Source organism: Portunus trituberculatus, chromosome 42, assembly GCF_017591435.1.
Source record: "Portunus trituberculatus isolate SZX2019 chromosome 42, ASM1759143v1, whole genome shotgun sequence".
In the NCBI taxonomy this organism is placed as follows: Eukaryota; Metazoa; Arthropoda; class Malacostraca; order Decapoda; family Portunidae; genus Portunus; species Portunus trituberculatus.
This window is the reverse complement of record NC_059296.1, coordinates 17296070-17305310: the sequence shown is the minus strand read 5'-3', so window position 1 is coordinate 17305310 and position 9241 is coordinate 17296070. Positions and strand designations below refer to the sequence as shown.

At 36.8% G+C, this 9241-nt stretch overlaps 1 protein-coding gene across 7 annotated transcripts in view; it reads left to right on the top strand.

The window, feature by feature from the left end:
* Positions 1–9241, top strand: part of LOC123517313 (lysophosphatidylserine lipase ABHD12-like) — a 124464-nt gene that overhangs the window by 15021 nt on the left and 100202 nt on the right. The window lies entirely within an intron of this gene.

The following is a 9241-nucleotide window of genomic DNA, read 5'->3' as shown; positions in this document are numbered from 1 at the left end:
TCAATATAAGCCATAAAGCTTCATGTGTGAAAATTATATCAATCATGAAATAAATAGCTATATTACACTGTACTGAAAACTTTAAATGTCTATATTTTAAAACAAAAAATTTTTACATAAGATTTTTCAAACATTCCATAATTATTTTCAATTTCTTCCAAATTGGGAGAGAGAGAGAGAGAGAGAGAGAGAGAGAGAGAGAGAGAGGTAGCAGGGGAGAAGTTCAGAGAAGTAGATGTTTTGTTACCTTCCACTAGCACTTAGGACAATTTGCTCATTATGTCATCTAGAAGAAAACCTGGTTCACTTCATACTAAATTACTCTCAGTTAAAAGAAGAAAGAAATGAAATTGTAGACTTCCAAAGATTGGTAAATGAAAAAAAATTCTTTATGTCTGCACTTCATCAACCCAGACTCTCTCTCTCTCCTCTCTCTCTCTCTCTCTCTCTCTCTCTCTCTCTCTCTCTCTCTCTCTCTCCCCAATTTGGAAGAAATTGAAAATAATTATGGAATGTTTAAAAAATCTTTTATGTAAAAAATTTTTGTTTTAGAATATAGACATTTAAAGTTTTCAGTACAGTGTAATATAGTTATTTATTTCATGATTGATATAATTTTCACACACGAAGCTTTATGGCTTATATTGATACTATACACAATAAATCAATGTATGATAATTCTAATATATAGTAGAAAATACGCAAAATAGGCTATTATTGACTCATCCTGGTGTTGTGTCTAGGGATGCCTTGTTCAACATCATCTTCAGTTCTACAGGTATTTCTCATTTTGTATGTGTTCTTTATGTGCAAATTTGCTAAGATGTAAGATGCAACATTAAAAATATTATAATTAATTAAAATTTTGCAATCTGTTTGTTAAGATGTGATTTGCCCCAACCACATTTTAAACAGTGTACCAGATGCGTAGTTCTGCTGTCTGCCGTCAGTTCAATGTTTACAGCCCAGTTGTGTGTTTACAGTCACAGCCAGTACAGATGAAGATGGCAAGTGACTGAGAGACTATGAGAAGTGAGGGAGCATCATGTTAAGTGTTAATGGGTGCTTTATTTACACTTTATTTACACCTTTGTGTTACATATAGGTTTAGAATGATACATTTTTAGAAAATATTCACTATTAGTCAAATAAATGTGTTTTCCACTCAAAAATGGGTTTTTTTTTTTTTTTTTACCAAAACCCCATTCCCCTTATTATTCATTGTTTCTTATTTAAGGGGAAAATAATTTTTTTGGTGCCATTTCAGTTTGTGCGATGCCTCTAGGAACTTATGTATTGCACAAAATGAGAAATACTTGTACCTGTAAAAGTGTCTTATTGTGGCATGGTGATCTTCAGATGTTAGAAAAGGGAAAAAAAAAAAAAAAAAATTACTGTTGATAGATCATAAATTTGTCTACCATCATAAAATGGATCAGCTTGCAACAGACATCCCCAGTATCTTATGGATAATTGAATATGTGGTGTGTGAGGTAGTCTCCTTTGCTGTGAGGTGTTGGTATAAATTAGCTGCCAGATGTCTCTAGAATTTTATTTTTTCCTATGTAAGAGGGGAAGCTTGCCATGGGGAACAAAAAATAAAAAGGCCCACTTAATTGCCAGTTTCCTTAAAGATCAATAGAATTAGCCAAAAGACGGACAAATGTCTCAAGACCTCCCTCTTGAAAGAAGTCATGTTGTAGGAAGATGGAAATACAGAAGCAGGCAGGGAGTCCCAGAGTTTATGAGAAAGAGGTATAAATGATTTAGAGTACTGGTTAACTCTTGCATTAGAGAGTTGGACAGAATTGGGGTGAGAGGAAAGCCTTGTGCAGCAAGCCCATAAGAGGAGGGGAGGCATGCAGTTAGCAAGATCAGTAGTGCAGTTAGCGTGAAAATAGCGATAGAAGATAGCAAAAAGTGGAACATTCTAACAGTCTGAAAGAGGTTGAAGACAGTCAGTTAGAAGAGTTGAGTTGATGGGACAAAAAGCTTTTGATTTCACCCTATCTAAATAGAACTGTGTGAGTGGAAGCCCTCATCCCCCCAAACATGTGAAGAGTACTCCATACAAGGACGGACAAGGCCCTTGTACAGAGTTAGCAGTTGGAGGAGCGAGAAAAATTGGTGGAGATGCCTCAGAATGCTTAACTTCATAGAAGCTGTTTTAGCAAGAGATGGGATGTGAAGTTTCCAGTTTAGATTATAAGTAAAGGACAGACTGAGGATATTCATTGAAGAAGATGGGACAGCTGAGTGTCATTTAAGAAGAAGGGATACTTGTATGGAAGGTTTTGTCAAGTTGATAGATGGAGGAATTGAGTTTTTGAGGCATTGGACACTACTAAGTTTTCTCTGCTCTAATCAGAAATTTTAGAAGGATCAGAAGTCAGGTTTTCTGTGGTGTCCCTGTGTGCCCTGCTAATGTGCTGAAGGATTGGTCATCTCTGAAAGGACATGGAAAGATGTAGGGTGGTATCATCAGCGTAAGAGTGGATAAGACAAGAAATTTGGTTAAGATCATTATTGAATGATAGGGTAGATGACAGGACAGAATCCTGAGGAACACTCCTGGCCAGCTACCTTGGCTGCAATAGAATGGTCAGAAAGGAAACTTGAGATAAAGTTGCAGAGAGAGGGACAGAAATCATAGGAGGGCAGTTTTGAAATCAAAGCTTTGTGCCAGACTCTGTCAGAAGCTTTTGATATGTCTAACGAAATAGCAAAAGTTTCACCGAAATCTCTAAAAGAGGATGGCCAAGACTCAGTAAGAAAGCCTTTCTTGACCGAAGCCATACTGGTGATCAGATAGAAGATTGTGAAGTGATAGATGTTTGTGAATCTTTCTATTGAGGATAGACTAAAAAACTAGACAAGCAAAAGATTAAAGCTATAGGGCAGTAATTTGAGGGATAAGAACACTCACTCAGGATGAATGTAGGCAAACTTCCAGCAAGAAGGGAAAGTAGAAGTCGATAGACATAGTTGAAAGAGTTTGGCCAGACAAGGTGCAACTTGCTTACAACTTTTTTTTTTTTTTATACCATGTGGGCTTTTCACGGGAATTTATGGGCTAAAGGGGATACGTATTAAGGGTACCTCCTATTTCAAAGCCCACCCGCTAGGAAACCGTTACCCCGAGTGAGGAAGCCCAACCTACACTCAGACCGTAGACAGGATTCGAACCTGTGTGCTTGGAGACCCCTCGGATCCCAAAGCACGCACGGATCCACTATACCACGGCGGCCCCAATTTTTTTAAACAAGAAAGAATAATCTTCACATACTGAAACTCATGGCCCATATTTGTGTGCACTCTTTAGATGTATATACTTCTGCTTTATTTTAATGGATATATACTTGCTACCTTCATAAGCCAAGTGAGCAGTGTAATAAATGTGCAGCCATTTGAATAAGCATTTCTTATATGTTGCCACATACGTGTACACTTCAAAGTTGCTCAAATCTCAGTTTTGATTTTTTTTTTTTTTTTTTTTTTTTTTTGCATATATATATGTATTTGCTACATCAGAGGATGAGCCAGTTCTTAAGGACATTGATTTAACATAGCATTATCTAATATAACTAACCTGGTGGACATTTGTCCCCTTGGATTCCCTTCACCTCCCCACCTGAAAACTAGCCTTACCTTACCTAACATTACCTAGCCTTGCTGAATTTAACTAGTTTGTACTGTAGCAGTCATATGCTATTCCTCACTAGCTGGTATCTGAATTTGTCATATGTTAAGAAATACCTATGATACATTAACACTCACCAAGAGAGGGAATAGTGCAAAACTTCAAGGTTGTAAAGATGACAGTGGTAATCTTCAAAGGCATGACAACAAATATAGATCATAATCTTTCAGAGTTCCCATGGTAAAGGCTAGAGTCAAACTGGCATGGTGCCCTGCTCCTCGATAGATATGTAATATATATCTCACAAATAAAATGTGCCTGATAATATAATACTTATTGTTCAATATTTTTGATACAGTGAAGAAGCTAAGGTTATGTATGGAAAAAATAACTTTTATATACTTTATTTTCCTGTTATATATGAACTATTTCCTATGATGAATAAGGGGATGCTGTCTAGGATTTTTAGACATACATTACATTAAGTATTCTGTATTATCATGTCAGTGTTCAAGAGCAAAATAAAGTAATTATAAGTATATATTATCCAAATTCTTGAATCATTCAATAAAGTGTGCAGATATGAACTATAGCTTGTTCACTAGAACTCAGAATTGAGCAAGGTTTATGAATGTATGTGGGTTTGTCAATTAAGCACTTGCTGTATTGGCATACATTCACAATTGTGAGTTAGAGACTTACTTTGTTTTATATTTGTTGTAATTTACTTTATCTCATAAATATGTACCAAGAAAACAAGATAAAAGTAATAATGTAAGGAACCAATAAAGAAAATACACAATCACTGAATGAGTGAACTTGATTTGGTAAAGACTACTGGTAAAGTCTTTGGAATAGTGTTTTCCCACACTCACCTACTGGGAGAAGACAAGAAGAGGACAAAACTGTGTTCCAATCTTTCTTCCTCCACCTGCATGACATGAATTGGGAGGGATCTGTATCTTTCATCTTTTCTCATTTGTACCCTCCATGCATTCTCTTAAGAAAAACATATTACCCATCCATCTAGTTATCCCAAGGAGGTTATATTGAAGGAGACGCTGTGCACCTATCCCACTGTACTAATAAAGTGAAGCCAGTGGGCGGAGCTTATGAGGCGGTGGGCAGAGCTTACGATCACAACTTACACCCAAAACATTGCCTTCTACTCTGTTAAGCAATGGGAAATAGCTGCTTTCTTTTTCATTACTAGAGGAAAACTAAGAAAGAACTGATGATTTAACTTATGTAAACCACATTATAGTTTCCTAAAGATGTCATGTAGACTTGTTTTTAATGATGTTAGGGGGACCATCCGGTGAGGTTTTTGAAAAATCGAAAATAAAGAAGTACATGGGCAATTTTTTTTTTTTTGCTGATAGATGGCTATTACACGATGTTAGTTTAGTAATTACAAGCGAATCAACCCATAAATAACTGCATGAAAAATAAAAAATCAATTAAAATTTTTTTTTTTTCCTATAAACTTTGTCACCAGAGGACAGATTTCAATTTTGCCAGTACGGATATGAGGTATGTGGTATAACAAAACTTTCCATCTCATAGAATTTTGATTTTTTTATTTTGATGGCCATTATGAATTTTGATTTTTTTATTTTTTATATAAAATTATATTGCGGCACTTAAAAACTTAGAAAAAGACAAAAACCCATCGATGTCATTTTTGTCCTCTATGACCTTGTACATTTATTTGGGTTGGATATTTCTTGCTCATACACCACCATGTGCATCATACAGTAAAAGACCTGAAATCCGGAAGTCATGGGGGTTCAGACATTCCGGATTCTAGGATTTTCCGGATTGTAAGATAGTAAGGCTGAAAGTAAGATTAAAATCTTGAGGGTACTATGTAATCCCCATTAAATTAACCCCAACTTGCTATATCTCTTTGTAGTACTGTCATAACATCTTACAGGGATTGCTACTATCACCAGTCCACTGTGTACTTCCTCACCACACCACACAAGATTTACGTAGGCTTTCTTTTTTTTCTTGAAGATTTGCCAGACTATGGGGGAGTGGCATGGGCCTTTCCAGCCATTATGGCGGCCCATATGTGATGATTGCTCTTTTCCTACTTGTCAACTTGTATTTGTGTAGGTGATTTCACTATTTTACGTAGGCTATTCCACCATCCACATATACTGAGAAGTTTGAGTGATTGTACTGTACTGTACCCCACAAATATGTATACAGTCCACAATACTTATGTCACACTTTATAAAATAATTTTAAGTATAATACAAAACACATTTCATAACATAAAACATTTACTGATGTCTGATAAAGGGAAACAAAAAGAAAGGAAGGCCTCCAACATTATAGGCCAGCCAATCACGTCACTGGTGTCGAGCGTACACCAGCTGGACCACCCACACAGATGACAGGACTCCGCAACACACACACACGCACGCACGCACGCACGCACGCACATCACCTACAGAAACATAAAACACCACTTATAATACCTCCAAATATTATTCTCTTACGAGTTTGTGTTAAACTCAATGTTGGTGATGACATGTTCGGTTTTGGCTATTATTATATATTTATTACTATTATTTCTTACTTTTTACATATTTAACTCAGCCTTTCAAATTTTCGGGATTATAAGGATTTCCGGATTATAAGGTTCCGGATTTAAGGATTTTTACTGTATGTGCTTTTTAGGCATGTTTAGAATATTCTGTAAGACTCATATGGCACCTTGCCACCCCTACAATGATTGTAGTTATTAGTCGCTCGAAGGCGAGGGTGTCTCCCATCCATGCATAGTCGGTACAACTTATAATTTCCACTTGCACTGTTTGTTTAGACATTGTAAGGCAAAAAAGGCAGGTAAAATAGGCTGGATTGTGGCTTGCAAGGTGTGAAATAACGGGTGAGATACTCAATAGAACCTCTTCCCATCGCAGTCACATGAACACTGAAATGGAAGGGGAGAGGGTGTGTTCCTGTGTACGCCATAGTACTAAGTTGCCAGCGACCACCTTTCCTTACCAAAGAAACCACTTTTTATGGCTTTTTCCATGCTTATCATCATCATTTATGGTACAGAAAGTGGGGATGGGGGGAAGCCCTGGGCTTCGGTGGGTGTGGCAGGGGCCCTTTAAAGTTTAAATACCCCACGTATTTTAGCGTATTTCCCCAAAATACTCCAGTGATTTCAGTGATTGGCGTTCCCTTGTATTTTCAATGGGCAGTTGGCAATGTTTCGGGTGTAAGGGGGGTAGGGGCAGCAGCTAACCAATAGCGCGCTGCTTCACTTTTGTGACATCATGCCGCCTCCTGTTATAAAACCTCCTTGAGTTATCCTCCTTGCAGCAGGCAACTGTATCCAGTACTTTATCTGCTGTCATTCCCTCATCTTGCCCCATTGTTTCACTTCTATGTCCTCTATTATTGCTTCTAACATGGTTGCTCTTTTATGCTCATACTTTAGACATTCTAGCACCAAATGTTTCACCATTTTATCTACTCCTCTCTTTCATCGTACTGTACCTATCTTATAACCACATTTTGTCCATCTCTGTACTCTATTATGTATTCAATTCCAGAAACTTAATGATCTTCAACTATAGATTGCCTCCTTAAATTGCACTATAGAAACTTCAATTTTTTCATTATGTATTCATGCTGACATGTTTTCCTCTTTACTTTTCACTTATTTCTGTTATCCATTTTTTTCTCCATTCTTTTTCTTATGCCTATTTCTTTATCTTGTGCACATACCTATTCTCCTATGTATCATTATTCCTCTTACATGCATTCCCTGTTATGTCCACATTTCCACTTATTGAATCTCATCCACTTTTCATATATATTTCATTCAGTCACCATTTTGTTCATTGACTCATCCATTCTCTGAAATATAATTTTTCTTATTTAAAAAACTGACTTAGCAATCTTTGTTTTGGATATTTCCTGTCTTATCATTCCTCTGATCACTTCCACTGATAAACATACCTATTTGCACTTAAAGGTATCCTACCTACTTAGTTCTGCATCATATCTTTTCTGTCTAGTCCACCTTGCATCCATGAAATATTCTCCAATCCACCCATGAAGTTAGGAACAACCACAACCTTCTAATATAATACTAACGTTCTTTTATCTTTCATTGTCATCAAGGTGTGTCAGAACTTCACTAAACTGGTAATGTTCATTGAAGTCACTCACGATACCTTTGTGATACTCTTCATTAGCTTAGAAAGTGTTTGTTTCTCGCAAATTCTTGATTAATTTCTGAAGCAAGGGAAACAACATAAACTTGATTGGTTACCTTGAAGTGTTCTCACTGCAAATATTCCACAAAGTTCAAACACATGACAGAAAAGCAGCAAAGCATGTCAACAACGTAAAATCAAGGCTAAACATAATAGATAACAAAATATTTCTTATTCTTATATAAAATTCATTCTTAAGGAAGTAGAGTAATGATTTGTGGGGCCATTGTATTATCAAATGTGATCTAGCTAAATATTTCCTTTGCATTTTAACAAATAATTTTTGTTTCCAGTGTGTGAGCCCATGTAGAAAGACAACTGATAAATTATGTATACTGGTATCCTCCACTTAACGAATGGGTTACGTTCCTAAAAACTGTTCGTTGTGTGAATTTTCGTTAAGTGAACCAAATATAACAAGTTTGACCCCTGACTTGAACTTACATTGAGAGTAAATAAAGTGAGAATGCATCATAGTACAGTAAAAGGTTTAATGAAAGTAAAAGTTATGAAGTTAAACATTTAAGCAGTTTGATTTAAGACTAAGTTATTAAAATGTACACTAATGTATGTATGTAAGTAACTTTATAATGTTGATGATCTTAAATTTATGAAGGGAGGGAGAGTGGAGCGGGAAAGACGCTAGCCGGCAAACTGTGGAATGTAAACAAAAGCGCATCATTGTACTGCATACAAAACTTATGTACCACATTTCCACAAGGCTTTCCATTTTATCCATTGCAGTGTTACGAGTTTGGGTGGTTCATTTAGCTTGCAAGGAGGATATGGTCTCACCAGCCTTCTTAATAGAGTCTGCTGACTTGAAAATAGTAGAGACAGTAGATGGAGTCAAGCCATGGTGACAAGCAATGCCATTAGTTTTCTTGCCTCTCGTGTCTGTGAATAATATCCAGCTTCACTTTGTGGGTAAGAGACTTCCTGGTCGTCTTAGCAATGCTAGGCGACATTGCAGGGCTGGTTGCAGGGCGTTTTGGTGGCATGTTGAGCGAGGGGAGACGAGCTGCTGCTGGAAGCTGTTATTGTTTTGAACTAAGAGCAGGGAAAGGTAAGGGAGTGAGTTATGCGCGTTTTGTCCACGAGAGGGGCTGGTGTGTATTCAAAGGCCTGTCGGCTTACGTGATACGGCGGGGCTTTCAAACTTGGAAAAAACTACCTGGATAAAATTTCGTTAAAGCAAATTTGGTGTTCGTTATACGAGCAGATAGTAGTAAAAGGAAACGTTCGTTGTAGCGAAATTTCGTTGTGTGAATGTTCGTTAATGGGGGGTTGCTTGTATTTTTATTTCGATTGCATTAAAATACTTTACTACTGATAAATTTTCTATTGAAAACTT